The sequence below is a fragment of the Rhododendron vialii genome, chromosome 4a, assembly GCF_030253575.1.
Source record: "Rhododendron vialii isolate Sample 1 chromosome 4a, ASM3025357v1".
Taxonomy (NCBI): domain Eukaryota; kingdom Viridiplantae; phylum Streptophyta; class Magnoliopsida; order Ericales; family Ericaceae; genus Rhododendron; species Rhododendron vialii.
This window is the reverse complement of record NC_080560.1, coordinates 26,162,178-26,182,671: the sequence shown is the minus strand read 5'-3', so window position 1 is coordinate 26,182,671 and position 20,494 is coordinate 26,162,178. Positions and strand designations below refer to the sequence as shown.

General features: G+C 40.1%; 1 long non-coding RNA gene across 2 annotated transcripts; it reads left to right on the top strand.

Annotated features, from left to right (window-relative positions):
* The first annotated feature begins 1,002 nt into the window (after positions 1–1,002).
* LOC131322507 (uncharacterized) lies at positions 1,003–19,888 on the top strand. 2 transcript variants are annotated; one of them, XR_009198859.1, is made up of 4 exons: positions 1,003–1,144; positions 1,237–1,355; positions 19,184–19,279; positions 19,391–19,888. It is a non-coding gene; the product is annotated as an uncharacterized LOC131322507 (long non-coding RNA). The 2 variants fall into 2 exon arrangements; XR_009198858.1 differs by lacking the exon at positions 1,003–1,144 and having other exon boundaries at positions 1,195–1,355.
* The last annotated feature ends 606 nt before the right edge of the window (positions 19,889–20,494 follow it).

Sequence of the window (20,494 nt, the reverse complement as noted above, 5' to 3'; positions counted from 1 at the left end):
CTTGAAATTGGGTTTCCTGTTATACGTTGTGCCTTATGTTTTGATTGCTCTTATAAGATATTCTAGACTCCTTTCTATAGATTTGATTTTGGAATGAAGAAATTTGATGTAGGCTTGTGTGTAACTAGAGTAGGAAGTAGAAGAGATTGTGTTATTGGGACCATTGGATGACTACTGACTGACTATCCTTTCAACGTTGAACTACTTTCGGTTGCTCTTGTTATGATGTTAGTTTGAATCTATTCATTTTCACTCCAGTTGATTGAATTCGTGCGCCTATTTGTGCATCTTGTCCATGAATCATGATATGGATTGATTTTTGCTTACTCGGATCGTGCTATTTGCTGATAGTATTGACTGGAGTCTAGGGATATGTGTTATTATCACTTTATAAGATCTCTATATAAGTGAATTTTGTGGCCAAGATATCTGAAATTTTTTGATTTTCTCCTGCATTACGCATTGCAGTGAATTTTATGGCCAAGATTTCTGAAATTTTTGAGTTTTCCCCAGCATTACGCATTGTGACTTCATGTACATTTGATAGTTGTTTACATATTGTTCAGTTTGAGTTTATAGTTGCTGTCCCTTCAACGAAAGGATATTGTTGCTTTGGATTATTATTCCTATAGTATTTCAGCTTATAGACTTCTTCTTGTATCTTCTACCGTGTTTGTAGGCCTTATGAGTAGGTGTTGGATCAAGGAATAAGAAGTTATATATGTGAAAAAGTTCCTTTCATAGTAGTTGGTTCTGGAACGCATTGTTACGTGTCTCTTTCCCACGATATTCCTAGTCATTTGAAGTACATTGTGCGTTCTGAATAACATAAAGCTCTTCTAGTCATACACAGTTTGTTCTCCCTTGGTATGTAGAGCAAATATTATTAAAAAAACAGGTGCCAAGTGGGTGACCTAGTTTAGCTATATGAAATGTCATTCAGGTGCAATTTGTTGTGCAGCTGGTGAGAATTTGTGGTGGCTAGTGGCATTGTATGATACTAACTATAACATATGTGCTGTTATTAATATATTAGAGTCATCTGAAGTGCATTCTGAAGACAACAAAGCCCTTCCAGAGAAAAGCAAGAAAAGAAGGTTCAAGACACCATCTCAAGTTGAGGCTTTAGAGAAATTTTACATTGGTATGTGTGCTCTTATCGCCATATCTCATCTTGCTTTATAATGCCACGCAATTTGTGATCTTACCTGAAAGAATTGAAATCACAAATTGCAGAGTCAGTAGGGCTGTCAGAAAAGCAAGTTTCTGGGTGGTTTTGCCACTGAAGGTTGAAGGACAAGAAACAGGATGGTGAAACAGCTGCAACTGGAAGACAAGATCGTTCAAGTAAGTGGGTGAGTTGTCTGACTTTCGCTCTTGGTCTTCTCCGGTTCTCAAATGCCAGTAACGCCCCGAATTTTGGGTACGTTAAATAAGACATTTTATTATAAAAACGAAGTGAGTCTGGCTCATTATTACATCATAAACCTTACAAAAGTACTTTTATTCAAATAACGGAGGGAATTAGGGTTCCTATCTACTGCTCCGCTTCTTCCTCCATCCTGGCTAGCTCCTCGGCTCTGAAGGCCTCCAAGGTGTACATCTCACCCTGTTCATCTATGAGGTCTGACACATTATACCGGCGTCACCACCAATATAATATGTCAGGGTCACCAAAAGATAACACCGTGAGCTACAACGCTCAATAGGAAATCCTTACCCACCAACCTTACAACAGTAAATCATTTACAACAACACTAGCAATCACACATCCACATTCGTTAATCATCTATCGTTGGTGTCCAAGATTTCCGTGTTTCTCCTACACGACTCATCGTAGACCGTGTCAACATTTTCACATACAAATCAACCTTTCAAAATCATTTGTTTAACTCACCCAACCTCGGTTCCGCCGCGCCGGGTTCCCGAGTATCCTCACAATGGTTCCGCCGCACCGGGTTCCCATTGGCACACAATTGCATTGGCTTCGTACCTGTAATAACTCTGAATTTTAATAAATAAAAAGTTAATTATTATTCAAGTTATTATTTAAATTGCTTGATTGCTTTGATTTTCTTTTATTTTCCGGAAGTTGATCATAATTACACTTTAGCCCTCAAGGATCGTTTCTTGACTTTTAAAACCCTACTTAGCAAGCATAGTTAGCTTCTGGCTTGTTGGAAAAACCAAACTAGAAAGTCACCTAGTTACTTTTCCCTAACCATAGATGGACCGTTTTGCCCATCTTGAACCTTTTGAACCTTTTCAAACCCTAGTCTAGAAATTGTTTATTTATTTTCTTTATTGTTTTGATTTTATTCTTTATCCTTTAGACGATAAATGTTAGGAGAACTATTATCCATTGGATAATAGAAACCCAATTCTTTATTATAAAAGGATTTTTGAAAGATTTGAACAAAGTACTATGATCTTTTAAAAATAAACTTTTATAATTACTTTAAAAGTACTTTTCGATTATTTTACTAATAAAAGTACCCTAGTAGCTATGGTCCATTGGACGATAACCGTTAGGGTAATCTCTACCCATTGGACAATAGCCTTTCCTTTATTATATTTGGTTAAGTACGTGTATATATGTATACATGTGTATTTACAAAGGACATGTAGTCTTTTTAAGACTTAATTTATTATTTAAAGTACTCGTACCTTATTATCCATTGGTTAATAACCGTTAGGGGATTTATTATCCATTGGGTAATAGGTCCATCTTCCAACTAAGTACTTGACCCATTAAACTAATGTTTTGTTAAGATTCCCGGAAGTACAAAAGTACATTATTATATTAATTAAAGTACTCGTACCCTTATTTTAGTTTAAAGGGTGAATCTTGACCTTAAGTCATTTTAGATTTTAAAGTACCAAAGTACCCTTTTATTTATTTGTGTTCTTACATTTTAGTACATACATATATATATATATATATATATATATATATATATATATATACACATAGCTAGTACATGAGAGAGAGAGAGAGAGGAGAGAGGGGAGAGAGAGCCGTGAGAGAGAGAGAGAGGAGAGAGGCCGAGAGAGAGAAAGAGGGAGAGGGAGAGGGAGAGAGAGAGAAGGAAGGAAGAAGGAAGGAAGAAGGAAGAAGAAGAAGGATGGGACTTGTACTTTGATATTCTTCATCTTTTCAAACTTGCAAGATGAATATCTTCCATATCTACCACCATTGTCCTCCTTTGTACCACTTTCAATTGTTTAACACAAGAATCTTGTACCATTGTCTCCAAATCTTCCAACAAATCTTCCATAATCCATCCAAGGTACACCATTTAGCCATGCAAGCCTACCAATTAGCCTCCAACCTTTCAATCAACCTTGACATGTGAAAGAAAGGTGAGGAAGAAAGAGAGAGAGAGGGGTTCAGCTAGAGAGAGAGAGAGAGAGAGGGAAGCCTTTGCCTATAAATAGAAGCTCACTCCAAGCTTTGAACTCACACCTTCAACCATTGCTCCAACTTCTCTTTAGAAATTCCAAGAGTTCTTGCTTCCAAAGTTCTTATTTTCTTGTGTTCTTGAGTGTTCTTGAGAGAAACCACCAAACCACTTCCAAAACCACCTTTAGATCTTTTAAGCTCACGGTGTTGGATTATTCTATTGAGCGTTTAAGCTCACGGTGTTGCCTTTTTGGTAACCCTGGCCTATTATATTGGTGGCGACACCGGTATAATATGTCAGACTTCATAGATGAACAGGGTGAACTCTACACCTTGGAGGCCTTTGGAGCCGAAGAGCTAGCTCGGATGGAAGAACAAGCGGAGCAGTAGTTAGGAACCTTAGTTCCCTTCCATTTGTAATAAAAGTACTTCTTTTAAGTTTTGTTGTAATAAAGAGCTTGACTCGGTTTATTTTTAATAAAATTTCTTATTTAACGTACCCAAAATTTGGGGCGTTACAACTTGGTATCAGAGCTTTATGTTCAAAACCTCGGCCATGGGTAGAATGGGTAAAACCACAAAATAAGTTTGACCGTTGCACAAACGTGAATTTAATTTAAGTTTACCGTCCCAAATTGGGTGGAATTCTGTCAAAACAATCTTCGGATTGAAGCAAGGCACGGAATTGGCAGTACGGCTGAGCTGGGAATTCTCGAACAATTGGATGAGGACTTAAATCAAGAATCGAATGTGGAATGTAGAAACCTAAAAAGTTTTCTCTAAGTTTTTACTAAAACTTCCTTTTAAAACTTGACTAATAGAAATCTTTCCTTGTAGATGAATCATTTGAGCTCCTACCAAATCAACCTGCTAGCCAAAGCACACCATCTCGCAAGTACCTTAAGGTCAATGACGAACCAGCTAATAGAAGATCCTTACTTTCCATATGCCTTTCCCTACACCAATGACTACTACCGAGAACATGGCTCTATCATACTTCCTAAGGGAGGAGATGATGCCGAAGCAGCACCCGTCCTAGTCCAAATAGCACCTCCCAACGACGTGGAATTCCTAATTGAGGGAAATGGAGAGGACAATGCGGGAGCAGCCCTCGCCCAAATTCCAATGATCCCGCCCATCAACATGATTGTGGGAGAACCCGAAGAAGACCCCGAGGAAGATCCGGAGGAGGAAGAACTATGGAAGAACCCGAAGAGGACCCCGAAGAGTTCAGCGACGAAGAAGATTGGTAGCAAGCGATGAACGGACCAGATCTCGATGTGCCGACCGACGACGAAGATTGGGAATCCGACGAGGAGGAAATAGCATTCCTAGGAGCGGAGCCCGAAGTCATGGATATAACCACTGACTCCAGAGATGTGCCACCACCACCTTTCGAGACCGACATAGGCACATATCGGATGGAATTTCCTAGTATTTTCTAGAATAGTTAGGAAGGCTTAAGAAGTAGTTGGACCCTTTTTATGTAATCAAATCTAGTAGGAAGTTGTGGCTAGTAAGCCTTCTATGTTGTACTTGTTTATTGAGTAATGAAAGACTTATGTTTTCTATTCAGACTTGATCACTGTTTATGTATATGCATGCGATTACCTCCTACCATCTTAAGTCTAATATATAACTTTCCTTATTGTAGATATGGATTGCCGTATCACCGTAGCAGACCTGCTATACTACAAGACCTTGATATCACCCGAGAGCCCCATTCCCATCCCACACTTGGGAGTCCGCGACCCCGAGACCGGTGAACAACTATACAAGATAGTTGTGATGACACCCTACACCAGCGAGGAGTAGTACTTGACACTCGATCCTCAGGACTCACCACTTAGGGAACTTGCTGAGAAGATTCGCCGAGAAGGAGAGCGTTGGCTCAAGATCCGGGAGAAGGAATGGATGGAGCAGCTGAGAGAATTATTCGGACTCGTTCCGCCTCGTCAGTAGAGTAGGAGTATTAGAATAAGATTCTAATAGCTTGAGTTGCCCTTGAAGCACTAAGGCTAGAAAGACCGTGTAGTAGGATCATCACATTTTGTATTTAGAATCTTGTTTTCAGTCTACTTGTTTTATAGTAGAACTCTATGATTGTAATTTCTTGCTAATCTATGAAAAGTTTGCTTTGTTTTCGAAAATACTGTTGCATATTAATTGATAAATGGCAAAATTTGTAAGTAGACTAAACCACCCCTTTACAATTTTTACTCGTAGATGGTGAACCGACGCAGCGGACTAGGGTACGAGAATGGTGAATCCTATAACACTAACACCGACCTAGCTCAAGTCATGCGAGCACTTGTAACTGCCCTAAACACTAACCGCCATAACCAGAATCACGATGATGGACCAATGACCCAAACCCGGGCAATGAATGAATTTTGCAAGCGTCGACCCCGACCTTCAACGGAGATCCTAACCCTACCATGGCGGAAGCCTGGCTAAAAGAAACCAAGGTGATCCTGGACACCTTGGAGATCACCCGGAACGGAGACCGTGTGGCCTTAGCCACTTACCAGCTAAAGGGAGAAGCCCGTTACTGGTGGGAGTTAATGGAGGCCACCCATGCCATCGCCACCATGACATTTGCCGAGTTTGAAACCCTATTCCTTGACAAATACTTCCCTACACCCCTTCGCCTAGCCAAGGAGCAGGAATTCATGAACCTGAAACAAGGGACGATGACCGTGACCTAGTACGCGGCCAAATTTGAGGAGCTATCCCGTTACGCCCCAACCGCTGTGGCAACCAAAGACAGTAAAGCAAGAAGATTCGAGTGGGGACTGACTACCGCTCGAAGGGCCGTAGTGGCACAAGCCTTTACCACCTATAATGGTGTGGTTCAGTGTGCTCTCTGCCTGGAAAGCGAGGAGGCTGACTTCAAAACTCGATGGAGGAAGGCAACGGGCAACACTGGCGGGCCAATCCGAACCCAGCCATCCAACAATAACCGTGGACCCTACCCGGCCAAGCCTTTCGCCCCAGCGCAAAACAACCAACCCTGGAGGACTACTGCATCCCGGCATGGTGAACCGCAGAGGGGCAGCCAGAACAGAGCAACGGTTCAGTGCTTCAACTGCCAGGCCATGGGTCACTACAGGCGTGAGTGCCCCCAGCCCCAGAAAGAGAAGAATGGGAGCTTTTGGAATCAGAAGACTCAACAGCCCGGGCAGGCCAACTTTGTGAAGCAGAACCCTGGAGGTTCAACACAGCAGCTGAACGGGCAGAACAAGGGAAAGCAGCCCATTGGAAACCAGCAAGGCGCAGGAGGACGTATCTTTGCTCTACAGGCTGATGAGCAAGAGCAGGATCCTTCTGTGATCCAAGGTACACTACTATTGTATAGCACATGTGTACAAGCTTTATTTGATTCTGGAGCATCGCATTCGTTTATATCTACTGCTTGCGTAACTGCCCTAGCACTAGAAACGGAACCCCTTAGCAAAAGTACGAAAGTAGTATCACCAATGGGGGGAGCATATCAGTTAATCTAGTGTGTAGAGGGTGCGAGTTAGAAGTAGCCAACCTACGCCTGACCTGCGATCTCAGAGTGATCGACATGGTGGATTTCGACGTAATTCTAGGCATGGACTGGCTATCGGCTCACCGAGCAGTCATAGACTGTCATCAGAAGACAGTGACGGCCTACACTCTGGAGGGAACTCATTTTCGTTTTAAGGGGGATAGAGAAGCAATGAGTTCGACAATGAAAAGATCTAGGTGGCAGAACAACTATTTGGATGGCTAGCTAGTCTCCAAATGGAAGAAACTGACAGGATGGAGTTAGGACTACCTCACATCGTGTGCGAATACGTCGATGTTTTCCCTGAGGAACTTCCTGGCTTACCACCTCCAAGAGAGATAGACTTCTCCATAGAACTTCAACCAGGGACGGCACCAATATCGATGGCGCCATACCGAATGGCCCCGGCTGAACTAAAGGAGCTCAAGACCCAGTTGCAGGAGCTGTTGGACAAGGGATTTATCAGGCCGAGTACTTCACCGTGGGGAGCACCTGCTCTGTTCGTGAAGAAGAAAGAAGGGACGCTACGATTATGTATCGACTATAGGAAGTTGAACCAAGTCACCATCAAGAATCGATATCCATTGCCTAGGATCGATGACCTTTTTGATCAATTAAGGGGAGCAGCCTGCTTCTCTAAAATCGATCTCCGATTAGGCTATCATCAATTATGGATTCGAGACGAGGATATTGCCAAGACAGCTTTTCGTGCCAGATACGGCCACTACGAGTTTGTAGTGATGCCATTTGGGCTGACTAATGCTCCGGCAGCATGTGTCTCATGAACAAGATCTTTCAACCTTACTTAGACAAGTTTGTAATGGTGTTCATTGATGATATATTGATATACTTTGCCAACAAGGAGGAGCACGAAGAGCACCTACGGATAGCACTACAAGTACTTCGAGATAACCAACTCTATGCCAAGGCAAGTAAATGCGAGTTTTGGCTAGAAGTGGTTAAGTTCTTGGGACATGTAGTATCCAAGGAAGGGATTGCAGTGGACAAAGGTAAAGTCGAAGCAGTGCTGAATTGGAAACAGCCGACCTCAGTGTTCGAAATCAGGAGTTTCCTAGGATTGGCTGGGTATTATCGAAGATTCATCCCGGACTTCTCAACCTTGGCCAAGCCAATGACCAAGTTGACTCAGAAAGGAGTGAAGCTGGATTGGAATGAAGCCTGTGAGAAATCTTTCCAAGAATTGAAGAAAAGACTGACCAACGCACCGGTACTTATCATCCCTGAACGAGGAATAGATTATACTGTTTATTGCGACGCTTCAAGAGATGGCTTGGGATGCGTGCTGATGCAGAACAGGAAGGTCGTAGCCTACGGATCTAGACAACTTCGACCGCACGAGAAGAATTATCCTACCCATGACCTAGAATTGGCCGTAGTAGTGTTCGCCCTTAAATCTTGGTGATACTATCTGTGGGGAGAACAATTCAAAGTTTTCACCGACCATAAGAGCCTCAAATACCTGTTCACTCAGAAGGAATTGAACCTGAGGCAGCGCCGATGGATGGAATACTTGGAGGACTACAAATTTACGCTCCAGTATCACCCCGGTAAGGCCAATGTGGTAGCCGATGCTCTAAGTCGAAAGGACAGAGCACAGAAGGTCAAGACTGCCATCAAGGAATGAGATATGGTGGACACCCTTAACGAGTTCAACCTACAATCATCATCAGAAAGCGGAAATGCTCGACTGTACGCTCTAGTCGCAGAGCGAGCACTTCATCAGGAAATCTTACTAGCCCAAACCTTCGAGCAGAACTGTGAGTTCGTCTGACATCGAATCCGAGAAGGAAAGGCGGTGCCAGGATGGACTATCGAGGAGAATAACAGCCTAAGATTCAAAGGGAAAGTATTCATGCGTAATGTTGGAACCCTTCGAGAAGACGTACTCCGAATAGCTCACCATTCGAACTTCGCAGTTCACCCTGGTGGTACAAAGATGTATCACGACTTGCGAAGAACGTACTGGTGGGAAGGAATGAAGAAAGATGTAGCACGGTTCGTATCTACCTGTTTGGTGTGTCAACAAGTCAAGGCTGAGCATCAAAAACCTGGACGAGATCTTCAACCCTTACCAATACCGACTTGGAAGTGGGAGCACATCTCGATGGATTTCATGACGGGACTGCCAAAATCTGCCAAGTCCAACACAGCCATCTGGGTGATCGTAGATCGACTCACCAAGTCTGCACACTTTCTGCCTGTCAAGATGACAGAAAACGTGGAGCAACTAAGCATGTTGTACATTCGAGAAATCGTACGCCTCCATGGAGTACCAATCTCGATAGTATCTGACAGAGACCCACGTTTTGTATCACACTTTTGGAAAGGATTGCAGAAAGCATTGGGAATGGACGTGAGGCTTAGCACGGCCTTTCACCCCCAAACAGACGGACAAACGGAGAGAACCATTTAGACCCTGGAAGATATGCTGAGAGCCTGTGCCTTGGATTTCTCTGGAAATTGGGAGCAGCATTTACCGTTGGTGGAGTTCGCCTACAACAACAGCTATCAAGCAAGCATTGGGATGGCACCATACGAAGCTCTATACGGTCGACCCTGCCAATCTCCAGTCTGTTGGACCGATGCTGGGGAAACGGGATTGATCAGGCCTGACATAGTACGAGATACCACGGAGAAGGTCAAAACTATAAGACAGAGGATCCAGACCGCTCAAAGCCGACAGAAAAGTTACGCGGATAAAAGGAGCCAACCATTGACTTTCGCTGTGGGAGATCATGTGTTCCTGAAAATCAGACCAAAGAAAGGAGTCATCAGATTTGGGAAGAAAGGAAAGCTGTCTCCACGCGACATCGGACCTTTTGACATCGTGGAGAAGATCGGGAAAGTTGCGTATCGACTAGCCCTGCCGCCACAGCTGGATAGAGTGCATAACGTGTTTCACGTTTCCATGCTTTGCAAGTATCTAGCCTTACAAAGACGCGACATACGAAGAGGAACCGATAGAGATTCAAGACTGAAGTGAGAAGGTGATCCGAAACAAGACCATCAAGTTGGTACGAGTTTTGTGGAAGCACCGAGGAGCTGGAGAGACCACATGGGAAAAGGAAGAAACAATGAAGATGAATTACCCTCACCTGTTCGAATCCGAGCGTGCACCTAATTTCGAGGACGAAATTGTTTAAGGGGGATAGGTTGTAATAACTCTGAATTTTAATAAATAAAAAGTTATTTATTATTCAAGTTATTATTTAAATTGCTTGATTGCTTTGATTTTCTTTTATTTTCCGATAGTTGATAATAATTACACTTTAGCCCTCAAAGATCGTTTCTTGACTTTTAAAGCCCTACTTAGCAAGCCTAGTTAGCTTCTAACCGACTTGTTGGAGAAACCAAACTAGAAAGTCACCTAGTTACTTTTCCCTAACCATAGATGGACCGTTTTGCCCATCGTGAACCTTTTGAACCTTTTCAAACCCTAGTCTAGAAATTGTTTATTTATTTTCTTTATTGTTTTGATTTTATTCTTTATCCTTTAGACGATAAATGTTAGGGGAATTATTATCCATTGGATAATAGAAACTCAATTCTTTATTATAAAAGGATTTTTGAAAGATTTGAACAATGTACTATGATCTTTTAAAAATAAACTTTTATAATTACTTTAAAAATACTTTTCGATTATTTTACTAATAAAAGTACCCTAGTAGCTATGGTCCATTGGACGATAACCGTTAGGGTAATCTCTACCCATTGGATAATAGCCTTTCCTTTATTATATTTGGTTAAGTACGTGTATATATATATACATGTGTATTTACAAAGGACATGTAGTCTTTTTAAGACTTAATTTATTATTTAAAGTACTCGTACCTTATTATCCCTTGGTTAATAACCGTTAGGGGATTTATTATCCATTGGGTAATAGGTCCATCTTCCAACTAAGTACTTGACCCATTAAACTAATGTTTTGTTAAGATTCCCGGAAGTACAAAAGTACATTATTATATTAATTAAAGTACTCGTACCCTTATTTTATTTTAAAGGGTGAATCTTGACCTTAAGTCATTTTAGATTTTAAAGTACCAAAGTACCCTTTTATTTATTTGTGTTCTTACATTTTAGTACATACATATATATATATATATATATACATATATATACATAGCTAGTACATGAGAGAGAGAGAGAGAAAAGAGAGAGGGGAGAGAGAGCCGTGAGAGAGAGAGAGAGAAAGAGGGAGAGGGAGAGGGAGAGAGAGAGAGAAGGAAAGAAGAAGGAAGAAGAAGAAGGATGGGACTTATACTTTGATATTCTTCATCTTTTCAAACTTGGAAGATGAATATCTTCCATATCTACCACCATTGTCCTCCTTTGTACCACTTTCAATTGTTTAACACAAGAATCTTGTACCATTGTCTCCAAATCTTCCAACAAATCTTCCATAATCCATCCAAGGTACACCATTTAGCCATGCAAGCCTACCAATTAGCCTCCAACCTTTCAATCAACCATGACATGTGAAAGAAAGGTGAGGAAGAAAGAGAGAGAGGGGTTCGGCTAGAGAGAGAGAGAGAGGGAAGCCTTTGCCTATAAATAGAAGCTCACTCCAAGCTTTGAACTCACACCTTCAACCATTGCTCCAACTTCGCTCTAGAAATTCCAAGAGTTCTTGCTTCCAAAGTTCTTATTTTCTTGTGTTCTTGAGTGTTCTTGAGAGAAACCACCAAACCACTTCCAAAACCACCTTTAGATCTTTTAAAGTAGCTTAGTTAAGTTAGAAAGTTGTTTCTAGGAAGAGAAAAGCTCATCTCTCTTCCTTTCGAAGCAAACCGATGCCGTTACGCCGCCGACTTCCAAAACCGACAACCAAATCTTCATAGCCGACTACTACCGCCAAAAAGCATAGTAGGATCTCCTTATCTTCCATCCCAAGTAGTTATCCTTACCTACTTTCCCAAATATAGTCTTGAACCCAAATATAAGTTCATTAGGAAGTAACTTTAATCATTTCTCCTAAAGTAGATAATGTTATCTTTTGTTGGAAATGTATGAAATGCATGATGTTCATTATTAAGTGATTCAAGCATGTCAGGTAGTTTTAAATGGATGATCTTGTTAGATTGAATATTACAATGAATGATATCGTATGTGAAAAGTCCCACCGCGGAGTCTATGCATGAGAAACGAGACACGGAAATCAAGAAAGTAGAAACATGACACCTAGGGTGTGGTTTATGAAAGGGCGTGTTTTGAAAAGTGTGAAATGTTTTGGAAACCGCAATGTGGCCGGACGTAGTAGCCCATTGTGTGGTGTGTGTTTTGTGTGCCAATGGGAGACCGGGACGGCGGAACCATTGTGAGGATACTCGGGAGTCCGGAACGGCGGAACCGAGGTTGGGTGTGTGCTTAGTTATCCGCGTTACGGAGCCAATGCAATGCGTGCCAATGGGAGCCTGGGACGGTCGAACCATTGTGAGGATACTCGGGAGTCCGGAATGGCGGAACCGAGGTTGGGTGTGTGCTTCGTTATCCGCATTACGGAGCCAATGCAATGTGTGCCAATGAGAGCCCAGGACGGCGGAACCATTGTGAGGATACTCGGGAGACTGGAACTGTAACGCCCCAAATTTTGGGTACGTTGAAAAGACAATTTCATTGAAAACCTCAAAATAGAGTCTTGCTCTTATTACAACAAAACTCCCACAAGAGCTCAATATTTACACAAATGAAAGGGTTCTAGGGTTCCTAACTACAGCTCCACCTGCTTCTCCATCCTAGCCAGCTCCTCAGCTCCAAAAGCCTCTAAGGTGTACTGTTCATCTTGATAATCTACAAGGTTTGACACATTATACCAGCGTCGCCACTGATATAATATGTCAGGGTCACCAAAAAGGCAATACCGTGAGCTACAAAAGCTCAGCAGAAAAATCCCACACCCGCTAACCCATAACTTATAAACAACAGGAAATAATAACACATCGATTTCCACATGATACGTATATACACAGTTAACAATGACACATCCACATTCATTAATCATCTATCGTTGGTGTCCAAGATTTCCGGGTTTCTCCTACACGACTTATCGTAGACCGTGTCAACATTTTCATATTTCAAATCAACCTTTCAAAATCATTTGCATTGGCTCCGTACCGCGGATAACCAAGCTACACACCCAACCTTTCAAAATCATTGGCATTGGCTCCGTACCGCGGATAACCAAGCTACGCACCCAACCTCGGTTCCGCCGCGCCGGGTTCCCGAGTATCCTCACAATGGTTCCGCCGCGCCGGGTTCCCATTGGCACACAATTGCATTGGCTCCGTACCGCGGATAACCAAGCCACACACCCAACCTCGATTCCGCCACGCCGGGTTCCCGAGTATCCTCACAATGGTTCCGCCGCGCCGGGTTCCCATTGGCACACAATTGCATTGGCTCCGTACCGCGGATAACCAAGCCATACCTCACCATGGTTCCGCTGCTCCGGATTCCCATGGGAACGCACACATCCTCACAATGGTTCTGTTTTTCCCGGATCCCATTGGAACACACACAAAACACACACCACACAATGGGCTACTACGTCCGGCCACATTGCGGTTTCCAAAACATTTCACCCTTTTTCAAACCAAAACTTATTTTTAACACACCCAACCTCGGTTCCGCCGCGCCGGGTTCCCGAGTATCCTCACAATGGTTCCGCTGCGCCGGGTTCCCATTGGCACACAATTTGCATTGGCTCCGTACCGCGGATAACCAAGCTACACACCCAACCTCGGTTCCGCCGCGCCGGTCTCCCGAGTATCCTCACAATGGTTCCGCCGCGCCGGGTTCCCATTGGCACACACACAACCTCACAATGGTTCCGTTTTTCCCGGATTCCCATTGGAACACACACACACCTCACACAATGGGCAAGTCCGGCCACATTGCAGATTCCAAAACTTTTCACTATTTTCAAATATTTCTTTTACACACGCACACACACAACTCACATAATGCCACCCAAAATCGGTCATTATGTAGTTTCAAAATATTTTCTCCTCGAAAAACATTTCCTTTCATTAACCACACCTTAGGTGTCATGGTTCTACTTTCTCGATTCTCGTGTCTCGTTATCATGCAAAGACTCCGCGGTAAGCATGAAACATACTAACACGATCATCCAATTCTATACTACTTTATCATGCTAAATCATCACTTATAGCATAACGCCACATGTACGGACGCCCTTGGAGTGAAATCACTTATGCTTTATCACACTACAAGTAATACAAGCAATTCATATATGCAACTCAAAACTCTTTGAAAGATCAAAATACGAATACTTCGATTCACATGGTAAATAACTTACGTATTCATCGAGTAAGTATGGGTACCTACATTATTCTTACGAATAAATAAGAAATTCCTACTTTATACTTGGGATGGAAGATAAGGAGATCCTACCTTACTTCTTGGCGGTAGTCGGCTACGGAAAGTTAGTCGGTGGTCGGATGGAGTAACTTCCTACGGTGGTCTCCGGTAGCTTCGAAAGAGAAAAGTTTCTCTCGAAACTTCTACTTGACTAACACTACTCTACTTTATGGATCAAAGGGTGGTCGGGTGGCGGTTTAGTGGCGGCTTAGGTTGAGTTTCTTGAAGAACTCAAGAACTACTCAAGAACATGAAGAACAAAAGAAAGAACAAAGAAAGAACATAATTTTTCTAGAGAGAGAAGTTGTAGAATGGGAGGTGTGAGTTGAAATGGCATGGGAATGGCTCTATTTATAGCCAAAACTTTGGCTATTACCCAATGGGTAAAATTTTCCCTAACAAAAATTGTCCAATGGGTAAAAGGCCATGAATGACTAGATTTGTACTATGGATGTGATTTGGAAAGATTTTAGTGGAAGAAAATCTAAGGTGACTTAAAGGTCAAGATTTCCCATTAAACTAATAAATTGACACATGTGTACTAAGGCAATATTTAAATCATCCAAATACTTATATAATATATACATAAGTACCTATGTACTCTAGGAAGATCAACTCCCCATTAAACTAATCCAATTGAGTACAAAACCCTAATATAAAATAATATAAGAGTATTTAGGAAAACTTAGGTCCTAAGGCTACTAAGTACTTTTATAATAAAATAATATGTACTTCATCACATGGGGTTTAAGAAAAAAAGACTAGTTTAATAACCCATGTACTTGATTGAAAGAACAACCTATTACCCAATGGATAATAAATCCCCTAACTTTTATTATCCATTGGACAATAGTTACTAGGGAAACTTTTCTAATAAAATAATCCAAAACGTCCTTTTAAGCAATTATAATAGTACTTTGTTCAAATCTTTCATTAAATCTTTTTAATATAAAGAATTGAGTTTCTATTATCCAATGGATAATAATTCTCCTAACTTTTATTGTCCTATGGACAAAAGTTAAAAGGAAACTTTTATATTAAAATAATCAAAAGTTGTCCTTTAAAGCATGTGACAAAAGCCCTATATTTAAATATAGGTGTGGTACCAAGTACCCCAATTAAATAAAAAGGCTAGAATTCTCCCCATTAGATTATAATAGAGTACAAGTACTAATCTATTGACTAGAGTACTTAAAAATCTAGGGTTTAGATTTACCCATATATTCAAATGCTTAAAAGTACATGGGAAATCAACCCTTGAATAAAAAATAGGATCCTTGTACTTAGTTAGGAAGATTTGGGCTATTACCCAATGGATAAAAATTTCCCTTGCGGTTAATGACCAAAGGATAAAAGAAGTACAAGTACTTTTATACTTAAAATAAGATTTTGAAAAGACTACATGTACTTTTAGTCAAATATTATAATGAAAAGCATATTGTCCAATGGACAAAAATTACCCTAACCATTATGGATCAATGGGTAAAGGCAAAAGGTTCAAAAGGACCAAAAGGTTCATGTAGTAACTAGGTGAGTTTGGTTGCTTGGTTCCTCCAAGTAGTCGGTTGGAAACTAACTAAATTGATCAAGTAGGGTTTCTAGTCGAGAGTTAACCAATGACCAAAATCTAACTATGACGGAAATTAACAAGAAATCATATAGCTACTCAAGAGAAAATAAGTAATTCAAATAAAATTCAAATATTTAACAAAATTTTTATTGACCAAAATTCGGGGGCGTTACAGGAACGGCGGAACCGAGGTTGGGTGTGTTAAAAACAAGTTTTTGAAAAGGTGATACGTTTGTGAAAAATGGGAAATGTTGACACGGTCTACGAGGAGTCCCATAGGAGAAACTCACAAATCTTGGACACCAACGTTGATTGTTTATCATATACGAATGTGTTGTTGTTAGTTAAATTGGCTAGATAAGCATTCTATGAGGAATTCTTGGACTATGTGTTATATCGTTGTAAGTTAAGGGTTAGAGGGTTTGGATTATTCTATTGAGCGTTTAAGCTCACGGTGTTGCCTTTTTGGTAACCCTGGCCTATTATATTGGTGGCGACACCGGTATAATATGTTAGACTTCATAGATGAATAGGGTGAACTCTACACCTTGGAGGCCTTTGGAGCCGAAGAGCTAGCTCGGATGGAAGAACAAGCGGAGCAGTAGTTAGGAACCTTAGTTCCCTTCCGTTTGTAATAAAAGTACTTTTTTTAGTTTTGTTGTAATAAAGAGCTTGACTCAGTTTATTTTCAATAAAATTCCTTATTTAACGTATCCAAAATTCAGGGTGTTACAGTACCGCGGATAACCAAGCCATTCCTCACCATGGTTCCGCCTCTCCGGGTTCCCATGGGAACGCACACAACCTCACAATGGTTCCGCTATTCTGGATTCCCGTTGGAACACACACACATCTCACATAATGCCACCAAAACCGGTCATTATGTCATTTCAAAAAACATTTCCGTCCTCTGAATACATTTCCTTTCATTAACCACACCCTAGGTGCCATGTTTCTACTTTCTCGGTTCTCGTGTCTCGTTTACATGTAAAGACTCCGCGGTAGGACAAAGTAAGCATGAATCATTCATTGTAATCTAACAAGATCATCCAACTCCAAACTACTTAGCATGCTTGAAACACCATGAGCGAACATAAATCATGCATTTCCAACATTTTCAACAAAAGATAACCTTATCTACTTTAGAAAGAATGATCAAAGTTTACTTCTTAATGACGTTCTATTCTCCAACATACGATTTTATACAATACATAGAGTTGGTGGACTAGGATTCCTACCTTACTTCTTTGCGGTTGGTCGGTTTTCGTCGGTTTTGCGATTCGGAGGCGTAACGACTCCGGATTGCTTCGAAAGGAAGAGAGATGATCTTTTCTCTTCCTAGAAACAACTTACTAACTAAACTAAGCTACTTAAGAGTTCTAGAGGTGGTTTTGGAAGTGGTTTGGTGGTTTCTCTCAAGAACTCTCAAGAACACAAGAAAACAAGAACTTTAGAACCAAGAACACTTGGAATTTCTAGAGAGAAGGAAGAGCAAAGCTTGAAAGTGTGAGTTTGAAGCTTGGAATGGCTTCTATTTATAGGCAAGGCTCACCCTCTCCCTCCTCTTGGCCGGCCCCCCTCTTTCTCTCCATATCCCATTTTTTAATTCAAGAAATCAAGCTTTCAAGGAAGATCAAGGTCTAGTTTCTAGGTTTGCATGGCTAGGTTTAGTCCTTGGATTTAATTCTTGGAAGATTTTGTGGAAGAAAGGAGAGTTTCTACAAGATTTTGTGTTAAACAATTGATAATTGTACAAAGTAGGACAATGGAGGTTAGATTTGTCAAAGATTGGAAGGATGAAGAAGATCGTGGTGGTTAAGGCATGGTACAACCCAAATCTTTCTTCTTCTCTTTCTCTCTCTCTCCCTCCCTCTCTCTCTCGGCCAACTCTCTCTCTCTCTCCCCTTTCTCTCTCTCTCGGCCCTCTCCTCTCTCTTTCTCTCTTGCAAAAGTACACACACACACACATGTATATATATATATATATATATATATACACTTATGTACAAATAAACATAGAATAATAGGTACTTTGGTACTTGAGTCAAGGAAACTTAAAGGCTAAGTTTCCTATTAAACTAGTTAATAAGCACATGTGTACTATGTCAATTTAATTATTCATACAAGTACATATATAATATATACATAGGTACTTATGAGATCTAGGAAGATCATCTTCCCAATAAATTAATCCAATTGGGTACAAAACCCCAATAGAAAATAATATCAAGGTACCTAGAAAATCTTTAGGCTTTAAATCTAATAAGTACATACAATATAAAATATAGGTACAACATCACGTGGAAATTTAGAAATTGACTAGTTTATTAAATCCTAGTACTTAATTGGAAGATTCACCTTATTACCCAATGGATAATAAAATCCCTAGTATTTATTGTCCAATGGACAAAAGTAATAAGGAAGCTTTTATACTAAAATAATCAAAATGTCTTTTTAAACAATTATAAAATTTTATTTTTTATAAATATTAGTACTTGAACAAATCCATCAAGGAACACTTTTAATATAAAGAATGGGGTTTCTATTATCCAACGGTTAAAAGTTCTCCTAACTTTTATTGTCCAATGAATAAAGAAGAAAATCAAAATAATAAAAGCAAATAATTAATAAATTTTCAAGTCTAGGGTTTAAAAGGTTCACAAGTTCAAAGATGGGCAAAAAGGTCCATCTATGGTTAGGGAAATGCAACTAGGTGATTTCCTAGTTTAGTTACTCTAACTAGCTGGTTAGAAATGAATTATACACACCAAGTAGGACATTTAGTTAAGAAACGAATTTCAAGGGGCTAAAATGTAATTATGACAAATTATAGGAATTTAAAAGCAATCCAAGTAATAAAATTCAAATATTTAACGAAGTTTTTATTGACTGAAAATCAGGGCCGTTACAATGCCTAACATTACTAACACATGATAAAAACTTGATGCATACATACGGGTAAGTGGTAGTGTCCGAGGCCCTTTTTCACTTCACAATCATGTATAGTCCATCCACACACCAAGCCCGTGCGGTGGTGGAGGGCCCTGGGACACGTCACTCCACACACCGAGCCCCGTGCGGTGGTGGAGGGCCCTGGGACACGTCACTTGTTGTGTCATATTGGCTCCGTTTGTTTGGACGTAAAATATTTTTGTCAAAAACCTTTTACATGATTTCCGAAGTTTGGTTGTTGAAAAGTCCAAAAAAAGAATTATTTGGGAAAATTTTTGTTAGTCTTACTAATTTTTTTTATTATCTATCTTAATCAAGACAGTAGTGAACATTAGGTTTTGCCACAGAAGTGGTCAAGAATGATTGAAAGAAACAATTTTCCTTTAGATGAGAGAAGAGCATATGGACTCCACACAAGGTAATGTATTTTTCATCATTCCTATGTCTAAAAAAAGGACAATGTTTTGTTCACTCTTTATGTGTTAGATGATATTTGCCATTATAAGTCAAAGACTTTCTTCCTCTGCAGGTCTATGACTTGAAAAAGAAAAAAGTTCCGTTACTTTCTTCCCGTGCAGGAGGAATTGGAAGAAGGTAATGCCTGCTTTTGTTTGCTTGCTGTGGATGTCTATTATGGTTCTTTGCTGCAATTGTTTTTCTTAAGACTTCTACTACGTGCTGCATATTTTCGGGGATGATTTTTGCTGCTACAACTTCTGATACAACTTCAACCTACGGGTATGTTCCTTATATTTTGGAAGGTTTCAGGTAGCCCATTTATGTGGTTGGCTTTGGGAGCAGAAAGAGTATAAGCCCGGCAAAGAAATAAGCTTCAAGTAAAGAAAATCTACGCACGGAATGAGATGGTTGGCCTAGTTCATGATTATATTTTCAGGAAAGTAGAATTACATTAGTTATTTTTTAATGAGTCCAATTAGTTGGGCTCTTTTACGTAATTTTGTTGAAAAATTGTTTCCCAAGCTAATGTAATAAATCTTTATTCAATAGTTGAATTGTTTATTGTATATTGATATTTGGATATAGTTGGTGTTGAATTGAATAAATCATTTTTGTTTCTTAAATGAAAGTACCATTATCTTATTTGAAAATGCTAATATATTGATATTTATAGAATTTTTAAAAAATGTAAAAAATTGGCTAATATAGTGTTCTTAAAACGCTGTAGAAACGTTACATTCTATAGCGTTTTTAGAATGCTATAGAAACTTTACATTCTATAGCATTCTTAAAATGCTGTAGAAACTTTACATTCTATAGCATTCTTAAAATGCTGTAGAAACTTTACATTCAATAGCATTTCTAAAATGCTCTATAAAGTCGATATTCTATAGCGTTTTAAAAACGCTGTCTTATGTCCAAGACTTTTAACAACGTCGACTAATATAGCGTTTGGGAAAACACTGTCTATACCATTTAATAGCGTTTTTCAAATGCTGTAAAAAGCAATTTTTCTTGTAGTGATAATGCTTAGGATAAAGTCAATTTTGAAAATTTCTCCTTAAGGATTTCAAAACCACATCATTTTATCTACATGATGCACATTCAAACCACTCAATCATCAAGAGACGCAAAACTGTTCTACAAACCCATGACCCTAGCGAGTTTACTGCTT